The 25,001-nt window shown below is 44.6% G+C and overlaps 1 long non-coding RNA gene across 2 annotated transcripts in view; it reads right to left on the bottom strand.

Annotated features, from left to right (window-relative positions):
* The window catches only part of LOC128070223 (uncharacterized), a 168,317-nt gene extending 152,176 nt beyond the window's left edge, over positions 1-16,141 (bottom strand). Inside the window, exons 1-4 of one of the 2 annotated variants that reach the window (XR_008201600.1) lie at positions 16,090-16,141; positions 13,511-13,569; positions 7,051-7,133; positions 1,407-1,533 (exon numbers count right to left, since the gene is read on the bottom strand). This is a non-coding gene — a long non-coding RNA (uncharacterized LOC128070223). Of the gene's footprint in view, positions 1-1,406; positions 1,534-7,050; positions 7,134-13,510; positions 13,570-14,654; positions 14,750-16,089 lie in introns of those variants that run through there. The other variant, XR_008201601.1, reaches the window with a different exon arrangement.
* Between the last annotated feature and the right edge of the window lie 8,860 nt (positions 16,142-25,001).

Raw genomic sequence — 25,001 nt, forward strand, 5'->3', positions numbered from 1 at the left:
CACAAAATAAAACCAGATATTAATAAACTGGACTATATCAAAATTATAAACTACTGTGCATTAAAGTGCAGTGAGTTTGAAAAGACAATCAACAGTAAAAGAGAAAACATGTGGAAATCATACATCTGATAATAAATGAGTACAAAGAATATATATAAAAATTCTAAGAGGGACTGATCACCAGTTCCAACATAGGGACCATTCCCCAATCAACCATCCAACGCATTGCAGATACAAAACAGAAACATGATGAGTAACACAGAAATTTGAACTCAATGGTAAAATAAAAAAAAAATACCTACAATGCACAGAACATCAGTGCAGCCAATAGCCCCATAGATATGAGAATGTGAACTTGGACAAAGTTGTCCTGGGATAAATTCCCATACCATTTACAGAGGCTAAAATATATGGTCCTTGATGTACATGAACAACACTCATGGTGCCCTTGAGAGAGTCTCCAAAGCCAGAAAATGACCAGGAAAGATGTATCAGGCTCTCGTGATACTTTCTCTCTCATCATCCTAGAACATACTGACCACTCTGCTAGATAGCTTCAAGCGGTGACTTTGTACAGAGCAAGAAAGTAACATTGGGAATAGTGTCTCCATCACCGTTTTCTATTGCCTAGTAAATCCACTCCACAGAGACTCAGCAGAGGCTGCCAATTACACATAGGTGGATTATCACAGCAAGGAAACCAGATAAAACTTCAGACCCTCAGGAATATATTTCAAAGAAATTCAAGAGGTACAAAGCAAGGAGAATGGACCATCGGGAACAGCTGACATTCCCAGGCTGGGTAGAGCAGCACAGGCGTAAAAACAATAAACATGAAGGTCAGACATTACAGCATCTGGAGATGGGACCATGCACTCGATCCACAGATGGCAAGCTCAGAGCCCACAAGATTCACATACGCTCCCCTCGCAGGATCTAGGATCAAAAAGACGATCTCTCTACCCACTCCCTTTACATTTTCCTTAAGTAACAACCACAGAGGATCCAATCCACCAGCTCGTCCCCCTCCTAAACAGAAAAAACCAGCCCTTTTGAGATACTCATTTTTCTCTTTACATTCTATTTTTAGCTATTTTTACATCACTCCCCACTGTCCAGAGATTTTCTCGTGCTCCAATGTGGAGATAATATTCAGATCCGAAACAGAAATCCCCTGGTGATCCAGTGGTTAAGCCTCTGCATTTCCAATGCAGGGGGCGCAGGTGTGATCCTTAGTCAGTGACATGAAACAGACACAGCATCTGAAGAGGGTCAGTTTAACCTCGTGAAGCTGTGTCATGCCCGAGTCACCAGAACTCTCAGATGAAAGACCTCAGGGCCTCCCAAGGGGCACACAGGGGAAATGCAGATACCCGAGGGCAGCTCTGGGAGGAAGTCATCCTCACCCACGGACAGCAGGTTCCTGTAGGTCTCCAGCATCACGTCCCTGTACAAGGCCCTCTGAGCAGCGTCCAGGAATCCCCACTCCTCCTGAGTGAATTCGATGGCCACGTCCTCAGAGGTCAGTTGTTCCTGAAATGAAACCACATGTCACCAAAAGGGCCATGAAAAGTTCTCATTTTCATGCAAAAGAGAAAGGGTGGTAAGGGGTAAGGATTAACTTGGTTGAAGTATGTGTTTTAACAGATCCCTGCAGGGGTATCTGGAGAAATTATGCATCTCTAATCTTAATTTCTAATGCTTTTTCATAAGGCCTTATGAGATCCTCCAATTAATATGGATTTTTCATCATTGTTCAAAATCCATGAAATATATATGAATAAAACTCAACACTGTACTGGCTATACAGAAGTGTCAGATATTATGCCCTACCCAGTGAGTGCAATTCATTACCTCGATGAGGTACAGCATGAGCGGTGTCTTCAGAGATGACAAAGTCCACGGCACTTTTAATGGAAAGGTCAAAAGTTTCAGGTATGATGTTGATAACAGCAGCAAGGACCAAAACTGTCTGAAGGCTTCCTGTTGCTCTAAATTACTGTAGTATTACTCTAAGCATTAAATAAGTACTTTACAGGCAAGAACCTGTCATCAATATAATAGCTCATTAAAGAACGCTCTGTTCCCACCTTACAGAAGAAAAAGTGCGTCACAGACACTCTGAGAAACTCGACTCAGATCAAGAAGGTAAGAAATGTTACATGAAGCACCTGAACTCAGAAGCTTGGGCTCAGCAACTGAAGCTTAAGCATCTAACAGTTAATACAGAGAACATTAAAAGTCCTTTGACAGAGGGCTCGTAAAGAAAACTTGAAAGAAGTCCAAGGTGAGCCTCTTCCCTGCCCCTCTGTCTTGTTTGCATGGGGAGCAGCTCTCGGGCCTCGGGCCTTCATCCCTTGAAAATGGACACCTGTGCCAAATTCGTCTCTATCCCCTCCCTGATCGGGAGAATTTCCTCCCTCTGTGGAATGATCACTGTCCACAGTGGTGGTGAAGGATCGGAGACACTGACCGATGAGAGCCACAGCAGCTTGGCAGCCCCAGGTCCCCGGACCATCTCACTTATCCCTAGCCACAGCTTCCAAACCAGTGCCATTTCAAAGGACTCTGACACAGCAGCCAAGTTCCCTGGAGCTGGAGCTGCCACAGCAGGGCTGGCTGGCTCCGGGGCTGGAACTGGGACTGTGTTCAGGAGCCTCATCACTGTTATGCCAGGAACCCTTCCCCGAAGCAGTAGCTCTTCTATGCCACGGGCTTGGCCCTCTCAAAGGCCATGGGGCTCTTTTGCCTGATGGTGGTCTGGCTCATCTTCTGCACGATGTGAAGGAGCTCTTTCCACCTCCCATAGTTCTTTCTCCTGTGTCTGCCCTGTATGTTCCCTTTCCTGGAACTCCCCAGGCAGCCTGGGGAAAGTGGTGGGCTCAGGGTTTGACAGAAGGAAAACAAATAAATATTGTATTAATATGGGAAAAAAAAAAAACAAAAAACCCACAGTCCAAGGTGAACAATGTGGAATGGCACGAAAGGTCATTAGAGATGTGGATACAGAAACACAACTGTTAGTAATTTACTACTTAAAAAACTAACAGGATTGTTTAGAAAATTTCAAGGCCACAGATTATACTGATAACATAATTTTAACTGAGGAAAAAAAGGTAATATGTAGTTTTTAAATCATGATGTCTTCTATCTAAACCACAGACTTGCACATGCATGCATACATATCTATAAAAAATTAACTGAAATGAGACGATTTGTGTCTGGACAGATTTATTGGACAATTTTATATCATCCACATGTTATTTTTTATTCACATGTATTTCAGCATCTTTCAGACGATAAAAATGTATTTTTTGTACTCAGCTGAGTTTGTCAGCAGGATTCTATACTAGGCTACCAAAAGAAAACTGATAAAAACATTAAGAAAAAAATACCTGAACTCAATTCATAATAAAATTACCATATACAGAACTACAAATACAATTTTATCCATTTAAATTTACATAGCAAGGCATTAACAGAAGCCAAAGACTTTCTTTGCTTTTTTTTCCCATTAATAAAACAGTGATTTGAAATTAGAAGACTCATTAGATTATGACAAAAAAATGATCACAACAGTAAAGTAAAAAAACTTCTTGGAGAATTAAAAATCATGGCAAAAAAGAATATGGAAAAAAATATAGCTATCAAGCAAGACTATCTCAAGAAACATCATGATGGGAAGGAAACATTCAATATATTCCTTCTGAAATTTCAGTGTCCAGGGTGCCTCTCTTTCACCACCCTACAATGCGCATGAGCAGGGGCCACTAGAAGTAACAGGAGGAAAAACCCAGGGCAAGAGACACAGAGTTTGTCAGAGAGTTGAAACAGGTGGTACTCATAAACCTAAGGACGCGGAAAGGTGAAAAGTGAAAGGACGGAAAAAGACAGTCCATCCTAAAGAGAGCAGGGGAGACTGTTACATCAGACAAAATAAACTGAAGAAAAACAAAAGTGCAATGAGATAAATCGTGTAACGGTAAAACCGTCAACTTACCAAAACGCTGTAACAAGTAAAAATATATATACATCTAACATTAGATATCTCAGAAAAATGAAGCAAACATTAAGGGAAAGGAAGATGGAAATAGTGGCACAGGAATAGTATGAGATTTCAACGCCCAAGTTGAACAGCCATGTACAGATCACACAGCCCAACCAAAGCATAAAATACATGCATCTCAAGGACACATAAAACATTCTCTATGAGAGGCCACGTGTTAGGCCAAAATTAACAACTTTAAGAGATTGATACCATGAAAGTATCTTCCCTAACAACAATGAAATAAACTCAAGAAAAAAAGAAAATTCCCCAAATGGGGACAAACAACTCACTCTTACACCACAAATGGGTCTAAGAAAAAAAATCACATGGAAATTTTTAAATACATGGATGAAAACAAAAAGACAACATTACAAAATTTATAACACAGAGAGAAGACTGTACTAAAAGCAAAGTCTGAACTGTTAAATGCTTACAGTAAAAAAGAGAAAAGATCTTAAATCTGAACTCTACTTTTAGACCTCTAGCAAACAGAAAATGGAAAACAAACTAAGCTCAAGTTTAGCAGAAGGAAACAGGTAAATAAGAAAGATTAAACCACAGATAAAATAGAAAGCAGAAAAATATAAAAATCAACAAACCAAGAGTTGATGTTTTGAAAAAACTGTATAGGAAAACCCACACCTAGACTTAGGAACAGAGAAAAAAAGATTCAAACAACTAAAAACAGATAGGAAACAGGAGTGCTTACAACTGAGGTCAAAGAGAGTCTCTAAAGATAAGGAAGTACTCTGACCAATAATGCCTATAAAGGACAGAAGATAGGAGATACTGGCAAACTCTCAGAAACATACAAACTCTTTTACTTATTAAGAAATGAACAAATTGACAAGTGTTGAAAGTGAAAGTGTTAGCCACTCAGTCATGTCTGACTCTTTGTGACCTCATGGACTGTAGCCCACAAGGCTCCTCTGTCCATGGAATTTCTCCAGACAAGAATACTGGACTAGACAGCCATTCCTTTCTCCAGGGAATCTTCCGACCCAGGGACAGAACCTGGGTCTCCCGCACTGCAGGCAGATTCTTTATGATTTGAGTCACCAGGGAAGCCCATTATAACTAGAGAGATTTAAAAAGTAGTCAGAAACCTCTAGGAAAAATACAGGACCAAATTCTACCAAACATTTACAGAAGAATTACCACTAATCCTGCTAACTGTATGGAGCAAGCACGGTTCTAATGGTTTGATGATTTCCCAAAGACACAAGAAAGGAAACCTAGAAACCAATACTCCTGACAAATACTGATGCAAAATTAAAATACTTGCAAACCAACTTGAACACATATTAAACAGATTTGGAGAAACAGACAGAGAGAACAGATGGAGGGGGAAGAGGAGGAAGGAGAGGGTGAGACGTATGGAGAGAGTAACATGGAAACTCACATTACCTGATGTAAAGTAGAGAGCCAATGCGAATTTGCTGAATGACTCAGGGAACTCAAACAGGGGCTCCTAAGAACCTACAGGGGTGGGATAGGGAGGAAGTTGGGAGGGAGGGGACACATGTATACCTATGGCTGATTCACGTTGGTATTGGGCAGAAAACAACAACTTCTGTAAAGCAATTATCCTTCAGTTAAAACAAATAAATAAAAAGATCTGACACCATGACCAAGCGGATTTTATTCCTATAAGGCAAGGAGAAGTCAACATACAAAACCAATTGATATGACACGCTACATTAAGAAATTAAAGGGGGGAGAAAACAGGATCATCTCGCAGCAAAACCATTCGACAAAAATTTGACAACCTTTCAAGATGGAACACTCAACAAACTACCGACAATAAATTATACCGACATCAACATAAGAAATGCCATTATGAAAAGAGCACAGCAATGGGGACAGAATGAAAGCTTTTCCTCTGAGGTCAAGAAGAAGGCAAGGACGCACACTCTGCGCCGCACTTCAACAAAGCACTGACACCCTCAGAGCAATTAGATGAGAAAAGGAAATCAAAGGTCCCCAGATTGAGAAAGAAGTAAACGTATCTTCTTTCCCACATGACAACGTTTGATAGGTAAGAATCACAAAGATTACAAAAGAAACATGCTATATCAAAAAAGATTCTTTAACAACCCCACAAAGGATCAATCAACCAATTAACTCCTTATGAAAACTGCCATGACAAGCTTTGTAGAAGCAGAATAAAACATGGTGAAAGTCACAGAAATATTCAAGGAGCAAACAGAGAAACTCTGGAAGAAGGAAGATGGAGGTCTTTCTATTTCCACACCTATTACAAGGTAATCGAGGTGATGTGGTGCTGCTATAACAACAGACAAAGAAACCAACTGAACAGAACGCAGTCCTCAGAAATAATTCTTTGTGTGTATGTAAGGTATATTCACAAGGATGTCAAGGTACACAAAAGGGCAAGGGCAGGCTCGATAACCATGATGCTGAGAAAACAGATATCCACCAGCAAAAGAATGAAGGTGGAATCTGGCTTGCATTGAAGGTTAAAGCATCTCTGTGTCAAAGGATTCAAAGCGCAGAGTGGAAGGACAACCTCTGAAGAATGGAGGTGATGAAAATTTCCACCTGCCAGAGACTCAGGTTCATCTCATAGTTTAGAGCTGACGATAAACTGGAAACACTGCATCACTGATGTCTGCTTCTCAACTTCCCGCTCTATGAGCAATGCGGAGTTAGAGACTGGCTCACGTTTTAGCTTGAACTGCCTTAGAAGAGTCAGAACAAACTGCCCCTCGTCGACCTGATTCCCAGACTTGACCAGCTACTGTGCACGCTCATGCCTGACTTCCACACGCAGTCTCCTTACCCTGGGTGACAGGGCCTCCTCACAAGGGCCAGGTCACCGGGTCATGGGGAGACGGGGTCGAAGTGGAGACGGCAGGCCTGAGGCAAGGCCCCGGGTGAGTGTGCGTGCACAGGAGTCAGACAGGGCACTCCAGGGTCCGACACGGTCAGCGAGTCCAGACAAGGGCATTTCAGGAAGGACAGACTGAAGGTGAGCTTACCTCAGAAAGAGCCATGCCTCACTCCTTCGCTTTCCTCTTCCTTAACTTCAGGGCTTCCTCAGGCAACATAAGTCTTCAGAGGTCTATCGTGAAAGTCGAAAACATGCTGTTTGATGCTTAGAGTCACACACCCCCTTGCTGAGCCCAACCCCACACACAGGGAAGCCCGCACCGTGAGCAACAGACAGGCCCCTGTGGCCCCTGTCTCAGGAGGGACTCAGGGCAGTCCACGGCCACAGAGAGACCGACACGGGACGCTCCCACACGCTCCCTCGGATCACACCCCCCTTCCGGTGAGGCCTCCTGTCCACAGCAGCAGGGGCCACCTCGGCTGGCCAGGCAGTCTCCGGCAGGCCACACAGCGGGCCCTGATCCATCCCCAGTCAGAACAGAGCACGCCCTTCTCAGCCCACATCTCAGCCCTCACGACGGGGAGGACTCCCAGTGCTGATGCTCAGTGAGGCATCCAGACCGGAATCAACTGGGGCCTCTTAAACAGTCCCGAGCTGCGGACCAACACTAACTGCCTGAAGGGGAAATCTCTGGTCCGAGGGTACGAAACACGGGTATGCAAAACGCCTCATAAATGAAACGTGAAGCCTGGACTGGGCACCATTCAGAGGAGAAGAGCACCCCCCAACTCTCTCTCTCTTTCCCAGCCTCACTAAGGTGTAACTAACAAAAATGGTATAAACGTACTGTGTAACAAGTGATCACGTGATAGATTCATACACTGAATAATTACTATAGTTGAGTAAGTTACACTTCCACCTATGAGTACACTGTATTATTTCTCTCTGGGCGAATTCCAAGTATACAGAAACACAACCGGCAGCATGCAGTACCTCACAACCCCAGAACTTACTTATTTTACAACGGAAGACCCCTCCTCTTTGCCTACCAGTGCCCCATTTCCCCCTCACCCGGCTCCTGGTAACAGCCTTGTAACTCGATGGCTCCATGAGTTGGGCTAGTTCTGTCCTCCTTCGTGAGGCTTATTTACCTTGGCATGCATGATGTGCTCTAGGTTCATTCATTTTGGCGTAAATGCAAGATTCTTGATTTTTATATTTATATATAGAGACAAATAGTTCATGAATACACAGTATATAATAAATATTTCTATACCACACTTTGTTACCAATTCTTTCATCCAGAGACATCTGGGCTGTGTCTATGCCTCGGCTACTACAAAGCCAGTCACACTCATGGGACTCCGGACATATCTCTGAAAAACGGATTGCTCTCCCTTTAGGTATCTGTCAGAAATGGGTTTGACAAGACTGTAGAACTGTTCTACATTAATTTGCTAAGGAACTTCCATTTTATTTTCCCACACAGCAGTACCATTAACATTACCACCAACAGTGCAGTTAAGATTCCATGTTTTCTGTACTGTGCCTGTGTGTGTGCTTATTTTGGGAGGGACAGGAGTGGATAACACAGAACCCAGCCTGGCAGCAAGAGAGTTGCAGCTCCATCTTCTAGAGGACGAGCCTCCAGGCTGCAGATCACTGTGGCATTGCAGCCCTCTGATTTTTCGGAGCCATCTTCCCCTACGTCACAGGACTTTATGACTCTTCTCAGGTTGGGGCCAGAGATCCCTACCGAGCAGGACCACCTTATAACAAGCATTCTGCAATCTTAACCTTAGTACTCCTAATTTCCCAGCGGGCTTCAAACAAACTTACAAACTTTCATGGTGTCCAACAGAGTGTCCACAGAGCCCATAATGAGCCCTGAACCCTCTTATACAAACACAAAGCATTCCAAGATGTGATAACTCATGCATGAGGCAAAATACAAAAGAGGACACCCAGGGGTCCGCTAGACACAAGACATCATATTTTCATTTACAGGGAGTGACCCAGGTCAGACACCGGAATCTCCAAAGACTATGGAAAAGAGGGATAATTCCAATGATGCACATGGCCCAGTGAGACCTCAGCATCTTCCAAGGAAACACTCCAGATTCTCTTGGTATCTTCCCAAAGGCACATGACCCTTTCTGCACCGGCAACCCCAAGTACACAATGATACCAAAGTTGATGCAAAAAATGACCTGAGATTTTCCCTGTTACTCTACGGTGCCTGCCTGCTAAAAGAGCCAACAAAAGCCAGGGAGTGCCAGGAGCCACCACGGGAGGTCCCACGCATGACAAAGGTCATGCGGAGAAGACCTGACAGGCAAAGGCAGATCAGGACTCGAGGGGCTCCCTGGACCCGCTCGAGCATCTCCCCCAAAACCAGAATCTGTCTGTCTTACTGTTTTGTGCCTTTCACCAACTCTCCTGACATTAACAGGGGGCTATCCCCGACCACCTTTCTCTGGAGAAAATCAACTTAGGGCTCTAGCTAATAAGTCTCCTGGACATGAGAGGAATATATCAAATCAAACCCCTTCTGTTAACATTCTAGCTTGCCTGGCAGGTTTATCCAGACTCTTGCAGCTACACATATGATTGTTCACAGCCTCCCAACTGTGAGAGGCACGGGAAGCCTAAAACATAGAGCCTTTCAAAGAGTTAAAAACGATTAGAGTAGTGCTGGTGTAGGATTTCATTATTGGGCTAATGCTTGTTGCTAAGTTCTCATATCTCTTATCCACTGTGCACCTGGGAGTGCATTAGTTAACATAGTTGGAATGTAAGAAAAACAAGTGTAGCCTTGAATTTAACCACATCAGACCTTTGAGCTAATTGGTTCTTTCTTGTAACTCACTGCACCTTTGCTCCATAAGAAATGTAACTCTGTTTAACATTTTCTGAGGCTGACATAGATTAGAAATATAAAAAAAAAAAATTAAACACTTTGAGGGAAAATAAGTTTCCTGGTTGAGCAGCCTTTATCAAAAGAGGGTCATAAAATGTCCACAGGCCTCCAAGGCCAGAAGATAATGTACACAACATTGTTTATGAGAAAGGTTTACAGAAAAAATCCTGGTTTCGATAAGGACAAAACTGCTGGAATGTTTGGGCTGACTGTATGAGCTTACATCTTTCGTTTCCCTCTATGTACAAGACAAGGTATAAAAGTCCCTTTTAAAAACAAAGTTACAGGGCATCACTCACCAAAGAAGCTTGGTCTCCCTGTGTTTTTCTTTTTTTTTCTCTCTTTCCCTCTCTCTCTCTCTTACTCTCTTTTTCAGGCTGATCCCCGGCAAGGGAGTGAAGCGGATGCTGGGGGCACCTGCTAGAACCAGCCCCTCAAGCCCAAGGCTCCCATCCTCCTGCACCCACAGGTCCCTGTGGGCTCAGCCCAGGCCAGAGTTCTAACAGTGGAAAAGATGTCTCTTGGCTGAATTCCACGTGCTTCATTGCTGCTTACGTGTGGTCACGAGGTGTCAAATCAAACCTGTGCAAGCACATGTCAGCCTCAGCACTGCTGTCCCAGGAAACACGAGCTCGGGCAGCAGAACCTCAAACCACTCCATGCGGGTTCTCCAACAAACCCGCTTCCAGGTGCTCCAGCCTGAACGGAGACATTCTCTTCCAACAGACCCACACACCCCTTGTCCCTGCAACTACACTTGGGATGGGCGCACGCTCCACTCACTGGGCTCACCTTGATGCCCCCAAGTACTGCCACAAGCCTCCTGCAGACCCCACCAGGCTCCCTCCGCTTTCCCCATTTGTCTACCTCTCCTCCCTGATGACTGGACTAAGCAAGACTAAAGCGCACAGGGGTTTCCTGGCAAAGGTGGTCACAAGAGGAGTGCCCACAAGCTACCACCCAAAGGACACTGCACATGCAGAATGAAAATCAAGAGACTGGCCCTCCTGCGAAAGTCTGCCGCCACCTGGGGACATTATGGAGTCCACGTACAAAGGCGCTGGAGATGAGGAAGTCTCAAAGCAAGGGTCTCCAGGTCCCACCATCTCCTGTTTTCTCCACCCACACCTACTTGGAAGCTATTCTAGCCCTTGGGGTTGGGGGGGCGGGCAGCGTCTCCTTTCTGCTCCATTAGGTTTGGGATTTCTGCTCATCCTCAGTGCACTGAAATCACAACGCTGACACTGAGCACATGAACTCCTAGATGGCAAAGCTGCTGTCCACGATGGCGACTGGTCCCTGGATGGGCAGAGCTTAGATCTGGGGGCTGCAGAGGACTAAACGAGGGGACACCTTAGCCCACTGCTTGAGGACACCAGTTCTGTAGGGCTTTTCAGGACTTCCTATATTTCTTGGCTCTTCTTTTGAGTAATTAAGTAGTCACATGGGGTAAAGATCAATTACAGCTGAAATGTCCAGAACATGGGAAACATCTGCATCACCTGCCCTGTTCTCTTGGTCTTCCCTGAGGATTATTCAGCCCAACCCATAGTCCTGTCATCTAAAGACATTTTCAGTATCAGGTACTGCAGCCACGCTGGGAAGAAGAGGAATACTATGAGCCCTAAAGAGAGGGGAACCAGGAAGGGCTCAAAATACCCCATGAAGAAGGGCACTGATTTCTGCTGATGGCAACTGATACAGAGGCAATAAGCCTGGGTAACAGGAGAGAGCCTGTTAGGAGGGGGTGGGGAGACCTCTCTGAGCCTAGACTTGAAGGGTGACAAACGGCCTGAGGCACAGTGACCTGAAGGTGAGAAAAGGAACTACAGTGTCAGACAGAAATGGTTTTGGTGTTTGGAAACAGAGACAAGGTAAATGAGACCAGGACAGGCTGAACCACGAGCAAAGGGTCAGCTCCCAGGATGAGGCTGGACACACTGACAGGGCCCTGAGCTTGACAGAGGGCTGTGGAGCCACAGCGAGGAGTCAAACTTTTGTCCCAAGAACAAAGGAAAGCCAGTGCAAGTCTGAACGTCAGGACGTAAAAAAAATCTCCCTTCAGATTTAGCCTTATTCATAGAAGTCATCTGATTCTGAGCCTATGATCGTGCCTCCATCCTACAGTTTTCCTTTTCGTTTTTCATTCAGGGAGGACTGGGATCTATTTAAAATTCTAATTATCGCCAGACACTCCCTCCCAACCAGAAGTGCCACACACAGACACATAGCCAATCTGGCTAATCATTTCAGGGGTCAGTGCTGCTCACGCTCAGAGTTTCCGGTCTGGTCTCTCATCTGCATGTTACAAGTGGGCTCCCTCAGGCCCAGACAGAAGCCATTTATGAGAAGGTCTGAGCTGAGTGAAAAGAACCGGGTATAACTAAATAACGAAGTGAGAGGCTGAAGGGCAAGGGTGCCAAGTTTGTCCTTAATGCCCATCCCATTTAACACCAGGAACATCTGTCATGTATCTGAGCAAAAGAAACTTTTCTTTCAAGATTGGGTCAAACTGATACCAAGCAGGTAATTCTTTATTATAAGATTGCAGTAAAATATTTTAAAAATACAGAATTGCAAATATATGTCCACCGGTACAAAAAACATTGTAAGGGGTCAGCTTAGAAACAGGATCTGAGCAATCTTTTTTATCATGAATAGAGAGGCTCTGTTGGAAGGTTGCAGGTCAATCCAGCCCATCTTTACTCATTTTCGCAGAAAAGTCAAAAAGGGACCTGAGGGAAACATCTTCCTATCACCTCACAGCTCATTTTTCACTGATCATAGAAAATGGAGAAAACAGACCATTTGACTAACCAGTTAAACTAGGTGTGGTTTTTTTTTCTTTTTTTGAAAGTAAAGAATGAAGCATTTTATTTTGTTGGTTTTATCGTGTTAAATGTTCTTTTATTTTCCCATTTCTCAAAGAAATGCCTTTAATTTCACAAGATCTAATGTCATACCTCCGTTATTCCCTGGTAAAGAGAATTTGTGTGTGCACATGTAAACACATACACACAACTCATGTCTTTGGTAAAACCACAGTTGAAAATATGTCTATTTTATTACACGATGTCCCATACATAAAACCCTCCAAAATGTATGTCTCTTTGAATTCAGAGAAAGGGAGGGGACGTGATCTTTGCTTATTAACTTGTATTTTTTCCGTTTCATTTTTAATTTTTAATTATTTTAATTGGAAGACAATTACTTTATAATATTGTGATGGTTTTTCTCATACATCAACATGAATTGGACATGTGTCCCCCTCATCCTGAACCCCCTTCCACCTCCCTCCTCACCCGATCTCTCCGGATTGCCCAGAGCACTGGCTTTGGGTGCCCTGCTTCGTGCATCGAACTTGCACTGATCATTCTATTTTACACATGGTAACACACATGTTTCAATGCTATTCTCTCAATTCATCCCACCCTCGCCTTCTCCCACTGAGTCCAAAAGTCTGTTCTTTACATCTGTGTCTCCCTTTCTTGCCCTGCATGTAGGATCATTGGTACCATCTTTCTAAATTCCATATGTATGCATTAATATACAGTATTTGTCTTTCTCTTTCTGACTTATTTCACTCTGTGTAACAGGCTCTAGGTTCATCTACCTCATTAGAACTGATAAACGAGGTGATATTTTTGCTATGTATGGCACAAAATAGTCAAGATGATTTACTACTTACCAAAGAAAATTTCAAATGTACGAGATGAAGGGAAGAAAGCACTCAGGCAAGGAATAAATCTGAAAAAATTTTGAAAAAAAAATTGTGAATTATTTTTAATCTAAAAATCTGGTGTCAAAGTTTAAAAAAACACTGAGAATAATCATATTTAGAAAAGGATGATAAGAGTAGAATACTGGAAACTAAAAAAGCTTATTTCTGAAGTTAAAAATGATTACAGAAACTGAACGAATTAAGACCTACTCCAAGCCACAAAAAGCACCATACGTAAAGAAAGGAGAAAATGTGAATCCATTAAAAAAAAAAAAAAGCATTCCTTTAAAAATGCTACCCAATAGTGATACAGGGGATAAGAATCTGCCTGACAACGCAGAGGACGTGGGTTCTATGCCTGGTTCAGGAAGATCCCACAAGTACAAGCAACTAAGTCTGTGCACAACTACTGAGCCTGTGCTTTAGAACCTGGGAGTCACAACTCCTGAGCCCACGGCACAGCACAGCCCAAAAAATTCATTAAAAAAAAACAAAACAAACCTACCAGAGTGACAGCCAGTCATTTCTTGCCCCAGGTCTCTTCTTCCCTGACCTCTGTCTCATGATAGGACAAGGGAAGGGGGTCACTCACAACTCAGTGAACTCAAGCCACTGCCCCAGGCTCAACAGGGTTTGCAAATGAAAGTCATCTTCTGCCACAAATAATAAAACAGACACAAGCCTTATAGACAGGAGTTTTGAAATTCTCAGCCTCCTCTGTATAACTAAAAAAATCATCTGTATTCAAACAACTGGCCACACCTGGATCGAGCTTACCCCTCTGCTCACCTATCTCCCTATTTCATCTGGGTCTCCGTGTCTCTTTTTCTCCCCCTCTGCTCTCCTGCTGTTCCCGTCCTATGTCCTCCCTCACACGTGTCCTGTCCCAGGCTGCTGCAGTTCGTTCCCCCTCGAAACGCTCTCTCTCTCCAACCCTCCTGAGTCTTTCAGAAATCCATAGCTATGTCTGCCTCTTTCTTCCCCCATTTCGGCTCCCTCTCTGCGCTCCAGATTACTCCTCTTCTCTCGCTGTGACTCTCCCTTCCTCCGCACTCTCTGGCAGGCCATGTGGCTATGCTTCCTGCCAGCCCTTTCTTCCTCTGCTCCTTACCCTTTGGCCTCTCTCTCTGCCAGCACCATGATAAAACCGGCCACCTCAGATTGAGACTTGAACCGTTGTAGCGGAAAATCCCATGGACGGAGGAGCTTGGTAGGCTGCAGTCCATGGGGTCGCTAAGAGTTGGACGCAACTGAGTGACTTCTTTCTTGCCTGGAGAATCCCAGGGACGGGGGAGCCTGGTGGGCTGCAGTCCATGGGGTCGCTAAGAGTTGGACACAACTGAGTGACTTCACTTTCACTTTTCACTTTCATGCATTGGAGAAGGAAATGGCAACCCACTCCAGTGTCCTTGCCTGGAGAATCCCAGGGACGGCGGAGCCTGGTGGGCTGTCGTCTATGGGGTCGCACAGAGTCGGACACGACTGAAGCGACTTAGCAGCAGCAGCAGCAGCAGCAGCAGCAGCAGCGGCGGCGGCGGCGGCGGCGGGACTCCAACCGGGTGAAAACACAACTCAGGACTCTAACCCAAGAGGCCTGGAGTCAAACCCGGCCAAAACCCAGTTAGGGACTCTCCACCTCTGAGGCCCCTCATCGCCCTTCGCCTCCGCGCTCCCATCACTGAGACAGGGCAGTTCTCCCAATGCTGTGCTCCAATCCCTGGCGATCTGGCTTTCTAACTGATTAATACTTCTCTATTTCACTCACTTGGCTATTTGCAAGGCTTAACCTCTTTGACTTGCCTATCCCTTTTGCAAATCCGTCAGCCATTCTCAGGGTTCCCATCGGCTCTCCCTGATGCTTCTCTCCTCAGCTTGAGTTATTTCTCTCCGTCCTTCTGACTCTGCTCCTCCTGATCCTCCTGCCTCCTGAAGCTACTGAGTGGGCGACAGAACGAGACGCCCCCGGACCGCAAGAGCAGCTTTTCCCACCGAGCTGAACTGGGCATGGAACAGCACCGGCTGTCGCCCGGCGGGCCCAGGTCACCTGCCCTACGCGGGGTGGCGGGACGGGCTGCCAGGAAAGGGGGCCGCTGCGGGGCACAAGCAGCGGCCTCAGGAGACGCGAGGGCCGGGCGGCTGGGCGGCCGGGGGCTCAGGGGCCGGGCGGGCTCCCCGCAACCCCAGGGTCGGGGGGACGACGCGGCCTGTCTGGGCTCTGCCTGCAGCGCTCGAGAAGGCGACGCGGCGGGGCGCGACTCCAACTCGCGAGACAGGGCTTTACTGGGCGAGGCCAGAGGTAAAAAAAAACAAGGGTTTGAAGCAGGAAAATGGCGCCAGAGGCGCTGTCTACGCGCACCGAGGGCCGAAACCGCCTCAGCAACACTTGAAACCCAAACGAAACGACAGCTGGGCCGCAGCGGCAGCGGCTCTTCGGGGCCGAGCACCGGGTGCCAGGGTCCTCAGGTCGCTGGCAATCCGCACACCGTGAGGACGAGGGAGCGGGGCGGAGGCGCGGACTGCAGGGGTGGCGCGCCCTGCAAACTTACTCTAGGCGGACGCTCAGGCGCCGCGGGGGGCCTCGGCTCCGCGCCCCCCCACTTCCGGCGCTGCCTGAAGCGGCTTCCGGTGTTAGAGCCGCGGCTTCCGGTGTTAGAGCCGCGGCTTCCGGCCAGGGGCGGCGCGAGCGCCCGCTGTGCGCAGAGCTCGTGGGAGGGGCGGGGCGCGGAGGGGGCGGGGCCTGTTACCTTGACAGCACCGAGTTAACCTTCTGCAACACTGCTCAGGTAAAAGCTTCAAGTTATGTCGGAAGCCAAGATATTTCCTCTTAAGACTAAAAGGGCTTATTCTCAATAAAAAAGCTGTTTGTCACAGCATGTTGTGCTCAGCTCCTGCTAGTGACCATAAGTAATTCAGGCATCTGGGGACTTGGGTAGTTTTAACAAGCATGGGACTAGTTTCCATATTACAAATTCAAAACTCTGCCTGGGTAGAAACGGGCTATTCCCTACTGACACCCCACCAAACAGCAAACTCAGCATAGTGCTGAGTTCAACAAACTCAGGGTCACTACCTGGGTGTCTGGATGGAGGACTTAACGGATGTGATCATTTGGGTCACTAACCACAGCCTTAAAAAGAGCAACACACTTTAAATGATTATACACTGCGTTATAGTTTCCTTCATCCAACGTGTTTTAATTATTTCCCTTTCTAAACCCACTCTTTAAACACTGACAGAAAGGGGGTTGTATAAGCAACTCTTGCAATGACAAATATCATTGTGTGCATTTAAGCTACACAGAAAAATTAACTTATACATATACTGTGAAACGATTATCATAAGTTTACCTAGCATGCATAATTTCATATAGATAATCTAAAAAGAAAAAGCAAAATGGGAGGAAAAAATTTTTTTTCTTTTGATGAGAAATCTATTATTCTTTTAAATACTCTCTTATGTACTTTGGAGGAAGCGCTTAGTCGCTCAGCTGTGTTGGATTCTTTGCGACCCTGTGGACCATAGCCTGCCAGGCTCCTCTGTCCGTGGGACTCTCCAGGCAAGGATACTTGAGTGGGTTGCCATGCCCTCCCCCAGGGGATCTTCCCAACCCAGGGATCGAACCCATGTCTTGTTCATTGCAGGCGAATTCTTTCCTGTCTGAGCCACCAGGGAAGCCCGACTGTTAAGTATCTTTCCCCAAAACTTGTTTAGGAAATTACACTAAATGATATCCATAATGTAATTTCAAGTTGATTATATGTTCAGTGTGAACATAATTAGAATTTTTCACTTTCTATTTGCAAGTTCTAATATATTTTAGGTCTTTATTTTCTAAAGCTAGGACAAATCTCAACAGCATATTAAAAACGAGAGACATTACTTTGCCCACAAAGGTCTGTGTACTAAAGTTATGGTTTTTCCAGTAGTCATGTATGGATATGAGAGCTGGACCATAAAGAAGGCTGAGTGGTAAAGAATTGATGCTTTTGAACCGTGGTGTTGGAGAAGACTCTTGAGGGTCCCTTGGACTGCAAGGAGATCCAAACAGTCCATCCTAAAGGAGATCAATCCTGAATATTCACTGGAATGGTTGATGTTAAAGCTGAAGCGCCAATACTTTGGTCACCTGATGTGAAGAGCCGACTCTTAGAAAAGACCCTGATGCTGGGAAAGATTGAAAGCGGGAGAAGAAAGGGATGACAGAGAATGAGATGGTTAAATGGCATCATCAACTCAATGGACATGAGTTAGAGCAAGCTCTGCGAGATGGTGAAGGACAGGGCAGCCTGGCAGCCCATGGGGTTGCCAAGCATTGGACACGACTGTGTAACTGAACAACAATAACGTTCTCTCAAATGTGGGTAACAAAGTCTGAAACTACAGTATTCTGAAGATTTGGGATTTACGGATGAACTGCATACCCCCATCAAATCATGGGATCTAATCAACATTTTCAAAATATTCAAAAATGGCAGATTACACGTTACTTTCAAAAACACATGTCAAAATATATCAGTCTTAGCAAATATCTTCTTAGATGCGCTTCTAGTAGCCAACTCCCACACTTAGGGTTGTTTCAGAGCAGGCTGTTTGATTCAAAATCTCACAGGCATTCATTATTCACTTAAGTTCAGTCGCTCAGTGGTGTCAAACTCTTTGCCACCCCATGAATCGCAAAATGCCAGGCCTCCCTGTCCATCACCAACTCAGAGCTTGCTCAAATTCATATGCATCGAGTAGGTGATGCCATCCAACCATCTCATCCTCTGTCGTCCCCATCTGCTCCTGCCCTCAGTCCCTCCCAGCATCAGAGTCTTTTCCAGTGAGTCAACTCTTCGCATGAGGTGGCCAAAGGATTGGAGTTTCAGCTTGAGCATCAGTCTTTCCAATGAACACCCAGGACCGATCTCTTTTAGAACGGACTGGTTGCATCTCCTTGCAGTCCAAAGGACTCTCAAAGTCATCTCCAATACCACAGTTCAAAAGCATCAATTCTTTGGCACTCAGCTTTCTTCACAGTAAAACTCTCACATCCATATGTGACCACTGGAAAAACCATAACACTGACTGGACGGACATTTGTTGGCAAGGTAATGTCTCTGCTTTTTAGTATGCTGTCTAAATTGGTCATAATTTTCCTTCCAAGGAGTAAGCGTCTTTTAATTTCAGGGTTTCACTCACCATCTGCAGTGATTCTGGAGCCCCAAAAAAGTCTGCCACTGTTTCCCCATCTATTTGCCACGAAGTGATGGGACCAGATGCCATGATCTTTATTTTCTGAATGTTGAGCTTTAAGCCAACTTTTTCACTCTCCACTTTCACTTTCATCAAGAGGCTTTGTAGTTCGTCTTCATTTTCTGCCATAAGGGTGGTGTCATCTGCATATCTGAGGTTATTGATAGTTCTCCCAGCAATCTTGATTCCAGCTTGTGCATCTTCCAGCCCAGCGTTTCTCAGGATGTACTCTGCATAGAAGTTAAATAAGCAGGGTGACAATATACAGCCTTGACATACTCCTTTTCCTATTTGGAACCAGTCTGTTGTCCCACGTCTGATGCTTCCTTACCTGCATACAGGTTTCTCAAGAGGCCGGTCAGGTGGACAGGTATTCCCGTCTCTTTCAGAATTTTGCAGTTTATTGGGATCCACACAGTCAAAGGCTTTGGCATAGTCAATAAAGCAGAAGTAGATGTTTTTTGGGAACTCTCTTCCTTTTTCGATGATCCAGCAGATGTTGGCTATTGGATCTTTGGTTCCTCTGCTTTTTCTAAAACCAGCTTGAACATCTGGAAGTTCACGGTTCATGTATTGCTGAAGCCTGGCTTGGAGAATTTTGAGCATCACTTTACTAGCCTGTGAGATGAGTGCAACTGTGCAATAGTTTGAGCATTCTTTGGCAGTGCCTTTCTTTGGGATTGGAATGAAAACTGACCTTTTCCAGTCCTGTGGCCACTGCTGAGTTTTCCAAATTTGCTGGCATAGCATGATTAGAAGCTCCTATCACTATGACTTGGCACATGGGATCCATATCCAGTCCATCCTGAAGACTCATAAACTGAGCTTTCATCACGGCTAGGCTTCATGGTTAGAAACTGAACATTCTCATGATCAGATGGCTCAAGTCCTAATGCCTGAACTCAACATAAAGGTTTTCCCACACTCATTGCATTTGGGAAGTGTTGCCCCAATATGTTCCGAGCTTGTGATCTTTGGGTAAAAGCCTTGCCACACACTTTACATCTGTGTATTTTCTCTTCAAGATAAATATTCTGCCATCAAGTGATAAGTGGACAATAACATGAAGCTTCGCCATATTCACTTCAGGTCAGTTCAGTCGCTCAGTCGTGTCCGACTCTTTGCACCCCCATGAATCACAGCACACCAGGCCTCTCTGTCCATCACCAACCCCCAGGGTTCACTCAGACTCATGTCCACTGAGTCAGTGATGCCATCCAGCCATCTCATCCTCTGTTGTCCCTTCCTCCTCCTGCCCTCAGTCCCTCCCAGCATCAGAGTCTTTTCCAATGAGTCAATGCCGGGGTCCAGCCTCAGCAGAGTCCAGGGATACCCTCAGGATGGACGACGTTGGCGAATGAATGAATGAATGACACGGGTGACCAAGCTTCAGTGAGCGAGGCCCGTCACTTTATTTTCAGAGCGGGCTTTTATACCCTGAGCTGTACATTGAGCAAAGTGAAAAACACAGAGTCAACTCAACATTCCATCAGTATTAACTTTTATTGATACCAGGTTCTTTCCTTCAAGTCTTATTTTTTGTACATTATCTTCTGGCCCGGAGGCCTGTTAACATTTTATGACCCCTTTTTGATAAAGGTTGGTCAGCTAAAACACTTATTTTCCCTTGAAATGTTTTTTTCTTAAATTCCTTAGCCTGAGTCACCCTTAAAGCAGAGTTACATTTTTATGGAGCAAAGATTCAACAGGTTACAGCAAAGAAAGAACTTACTAACTCAAAGTCTAATGTTGCTAATGCTAAAGCTGCTGCTTGTTTTTTCTACATCCTGACTATATGCACTCCCAGGAACACAATGGATAAGGGATGTGAGAACTCGGCAGCAAGCATTGGCTCAACAATGTTGCAAGAGTCTGGATAAACCTGCCAAGTAAGCTAGAATGCTAACAAGGGGTTTGAAACACTCCTTTCATGCCCAGGAGATTTATCACCTAGACCCTTAAGTTAACTCTTTCAAAAGAAAGGGGGTCAGGGACAGCCCCCTGTTAATGTGAGAAGAATGGAGAAAGGCATAAAATAGTAATACAGACAGATTCTGGTTTTGGTGGAAATGCTCGAGCAGATCCAGGGGGTCCATCATATCCTGAAGCCATGCTTAGCAGGTCTCTTCTGCATGACCTTGTCATGGGTGGGATCTCCCATGCTGGCTCCCGGCAAGTCAACTCTTCGCATGAGGTGGCCAAAGTACTGGAGTTTCAGCCTTAGCATCATTCCTTCAAAAGAAATCCCAGGGCTGATCTCCGTCTGAATGGGCTGGTTGGATCTCCTTGCAGTCCAAGGGACTCTCAAGAGTCTTCTTCAACACCACAGTTCAAAAGCATCAATTTTTCAGCACTCAGTTTTCTTCACAGTCCAACTCTCACATCCATACATGACCACTGGAAAAACCATAATATTGACTAGACGGACATTTGTTGGCAAAGTAATGTCTCTGCCTTTTAATATGCTATCTAGATAGGTCATAACTTTTGTTGCAAGGAGTAAGCGTCTTTTAATTTCATGGCTGCAGTCACCATCTGCACTGATTTGGGAGCCCAAAAAAATAAACTCTGACACGGTTTCCACTGTTTCCCCATCTATTTCCCATGGAGTGATGTGACCGGATGCCATGATCTTCATTTTCTGAATGTTGAGATTTAAGCCAACTTTTTCACTCTCCTCTTTCACTTTCATCAAGAGGCTTTTCAGTTCCTCTTCACTTTCTGCCATAAGGGTGGTGTCATCTGCATATGAGGTTATCGATAGTTCTCCCAGCAATCTTGATTCCAGCTTATGTGTCTTCCAGCCCAGTGTTTCCTGCACAGAAGTTAAATAAGCAGGGTGACAATATACAGCCTTGACGTACTCCTTTTCCTATTTGGAACCAGTGTGTTGTTCCATGTCCAGTTCTAACTGTTGCTTCCTGACCTGCATATAGGTTTCTCAAGAGGCAGGTCAGGTGGTCTGGTACTCCCATCTCTTTCAGAATTTTCCACAGTTTCTTGTGATCCACACAGTCAAAGGCTTTGGCATAGTCAATAAAGCAGAAATAGATGTTTTTCAGGAACTCTCTTGCTTTTCCCATGATCCAGCGGATGTTGGCAATTTGATCTCTGGTTCCTCTGCCTTTTCTAAAACCAGCTTGAACGTCAGAAAGTTCACGGTTCACGTATTGCTGAAGCCTGGCTTGGAGAATTTTGAGCATTACTTTACTAGCCTGTGAGATGAGTGCAGTTGTGCGGTCGTTTGAGCATTCTTTGGCCTTGCCTTTCTTTGGGATTGGAATGAAATCTGACCTTTTCCAGTCCTGTGGCCACTGCTTAGTTTTCCAAATTTGCTGGCATATTGAGTGCAGCATTTTCACAGCATCATCTTTCAGGATTTGAAATAGCTCAGCTGGAGTTCCATCACCTCCACTAGCTTTGTTCATAGTGATGCTTTCTAAGGCCCACTTGACTTCACATTCCAGGATGTCTGGCTCCAGGTGAGTGATCACACCATCATGATTATCTTGGTCGTGAGATCTTTTTTTGTACAGTTCTTCTGTGTACTATTGCCACCTCTTCTTAATACCTTCTGCTTCTGTTAGGTCCATACCATTTCGGTCCTTTATCAAGCCCACGTTTGCATGAAATGTTTCCTTGGTATCTCTAATTTTCTTGAAGAGATCTCTAGTCTTTCCCATTCTGTTGTTTTCCTGTATTTCTTTGCATTGATCGCTGAGGAAGCCTTATCTCTCCTTGCTATTCTTTGGAAATCTGCACTTAGATGCTTGTATCTTTCCTTTTCTCTAAGTAACTGTAAATTACTCTAAGTTACTGTAAGTTACTCTTTTTGTTCTTCCCATTCAAACTGGGTTTCATTCTTGTTTTGTTTTTTTTTTTTCCGTACCTTTTCCTTTTTGCTGCCCTAAGTGGCGAAGACAGAGTGGAGGACTGTGTTTACTCCAATTATTGTTTTCCCTGATTTAACATCTCAGCATGATTCACCAGTTCAGACGAGAAAAGAGGGGTGAATTTAAAAAAAAAAAACACAGTCAACAGTGGTCTTTACAGGTTCTGGACAGCAATATAAATACAAAGAAATAGATTCCCTCATGGAGGTAGCTTTTTGAGGTTCCAGTTTTGTCTCATCCAAAAGTGGCATAAATACTGTAGGAAACACTGCCTGCCTGAGTTTGTAGTTAATGTTTTTAGAAGAAACTGCTAGATACAGTTCTCTAAAATGTTCTAATTAGTGGATAATGGGAGGGGAAAAAAAAAAGCCTTCTAACCAAAAACAGAAATACTTGCATCTTTATTGCTGATTAACTACCTTTAGCAATTGTACAGGACAATAAAATTCAATTTAGATCACTAATAAGTCTAGGTAGAATTTAATTGGGAGACAAACTAAATTTCAGATTATTGTTGCCGTCTACAGTATGGGCTGTTTCTGTCCTTTATTGTGCCCATATTTGCATGAAATGTTCCCTCGGCATCTCCAAACAGTATGTGAGCTCAAAAACGGTCCTTTTGTTCCAGTTTAAATGCAGTATGGCTTCTTCTTTTCTTTTTTTAAGAGCAGAAAAATAAGCATAGATTTTTATATGCACAGAACAAAAGACTCACATATTGGCAAATGTTACTTCTCTAAATGAAAATATATGCCTAGAAATTCAACATTTATTCAAATAATTACTTATAATTGTATTCAGTACAGTAGCTCAGTCATGTCTGACTCTTTGCGACCCCATGAATCGCAGCACGCCAGACCTCCCTGTCCATCACCAACTGCTGGAGTTCACTCAGACTCACGTCTATAGAGTCGGAGATGCAATCGAGCCATCTCATCCCCTGTCCTCCCCTTCTCCTCCTGCCCTCAATCCCTCCCAGCATCAGAGTCTTTTCCAATGAGTCAGCTCTTCGCATGAGGTGGCCAAAGTACTGGAGTTTCAGCCTTAGCATCAGTCCTTCCAAAGAAATCCCAGGGCTGATCTTCAGAATGGACTGGTTGGATCTCCTTGCAGTCCAAGGGACTCTCAAGAGTCTTCTCCAACACCACAGTTCAAAAGCATCAATTCTTCGGCGCTCAGCCTTCTTCACAGTCCAACTCTCACATCCATACATGACCACTGGAAAAGCCATAGCCTTGACTAGATGGACCTTAGTTGGCAAAATAATGTCTCTGCTTTTGAATATGCTATCTAGATTGGTCATAACTTTTGTTCCAAGGAGTAAGCAAGCGTCTTTTTATTTCATGGCTGCAATCACCATCTGCAGTGATTTTGGAGCCCCCAAAAATAAAGTCTGACACCGTTTCCACTGTTTCCCCATCTATTTCCCATGAAGTGATGGGACCAGATGCCATGATCTTCATTTTCTGAATGTTGAGCTTTAAGCCAACTTTTTCACTCTCCTCTTTCACTTTCATCAAGAGGCTTTTTAGTTCCTCTTCACTTTCTGCCATAAGGGTGGTGTCATCTGCATATCTGAGGTTATCGATAGTTCTCCCAGCAATCTTGATTCCAGCTTATGTGTCTTCCAGCCCAGTGTTTCTTATGATGTACTCTGCATAGAAGTTAAATAAGCAGGGTGACAATATACAGCCTTGATGTACTCCTTTTCCTATTTGGAACCAGTGTGTTTTTCCATGTCCAGTTCTAACTGTTGCTTCCTGACCTGCATATAGGTTTCTCAAGAGGCAGGTCAGGTGGTCTGGTATTCCCATCTCTTTCAGAATTTTCCACAGTTTCTTGTGATCCACACAGTCAAAGGCTTTGGCATAGCCAATAAAGCAGAAATAGACGTTTTTCAGGAACTCTCTTGCTTTTCCCACGATCCAGCGGATGTTGGCAATTTGATCTCTGGTTCCTCTGCCTTTTCTAAAACCAGCTTGAACGTCAGAAAGTTCACGGTTCACGTATTGCTGAAGCCTGGCTTGGAGAATTTTGAGCATTACTTTACTAGCCTGTGAGATGAGGGCAGTTGTGCGGTCGTTTGAGCATTCTTTGGCCTTGCCTTTCTTTGGGATTGGAATGAAATCTGACTTTTTCCAGTCCTGTGGCCACTGCTTAGTTTTCCAAATTTGCTGGCATATTGAGTGCAGCATTTTCACAGCATCATCTTTCAGGATTTGAAATAGCTCAGCTGGAATTCCATCACCTCCACTAGCTTTGTTCATAGTGATGCTTTCTAAGGCCCACTTGACTTCACATTCCAGGATGTCTGGCTCTAGGTGAGTGAT

Source organism: Budorcas taxicolor, chromosome X, assembly GCF_023091745.1.
Source record: "Budorcas taxicolor isolate Tak-1 chromosome X, Takin1.1, whole genome shotgun sequence".
NCBI lineage: Eukaryota > Metazoa > Chordata > Mammalia > Artiodactyla > Bovidae > Budorcas > Budorcas taxicolor.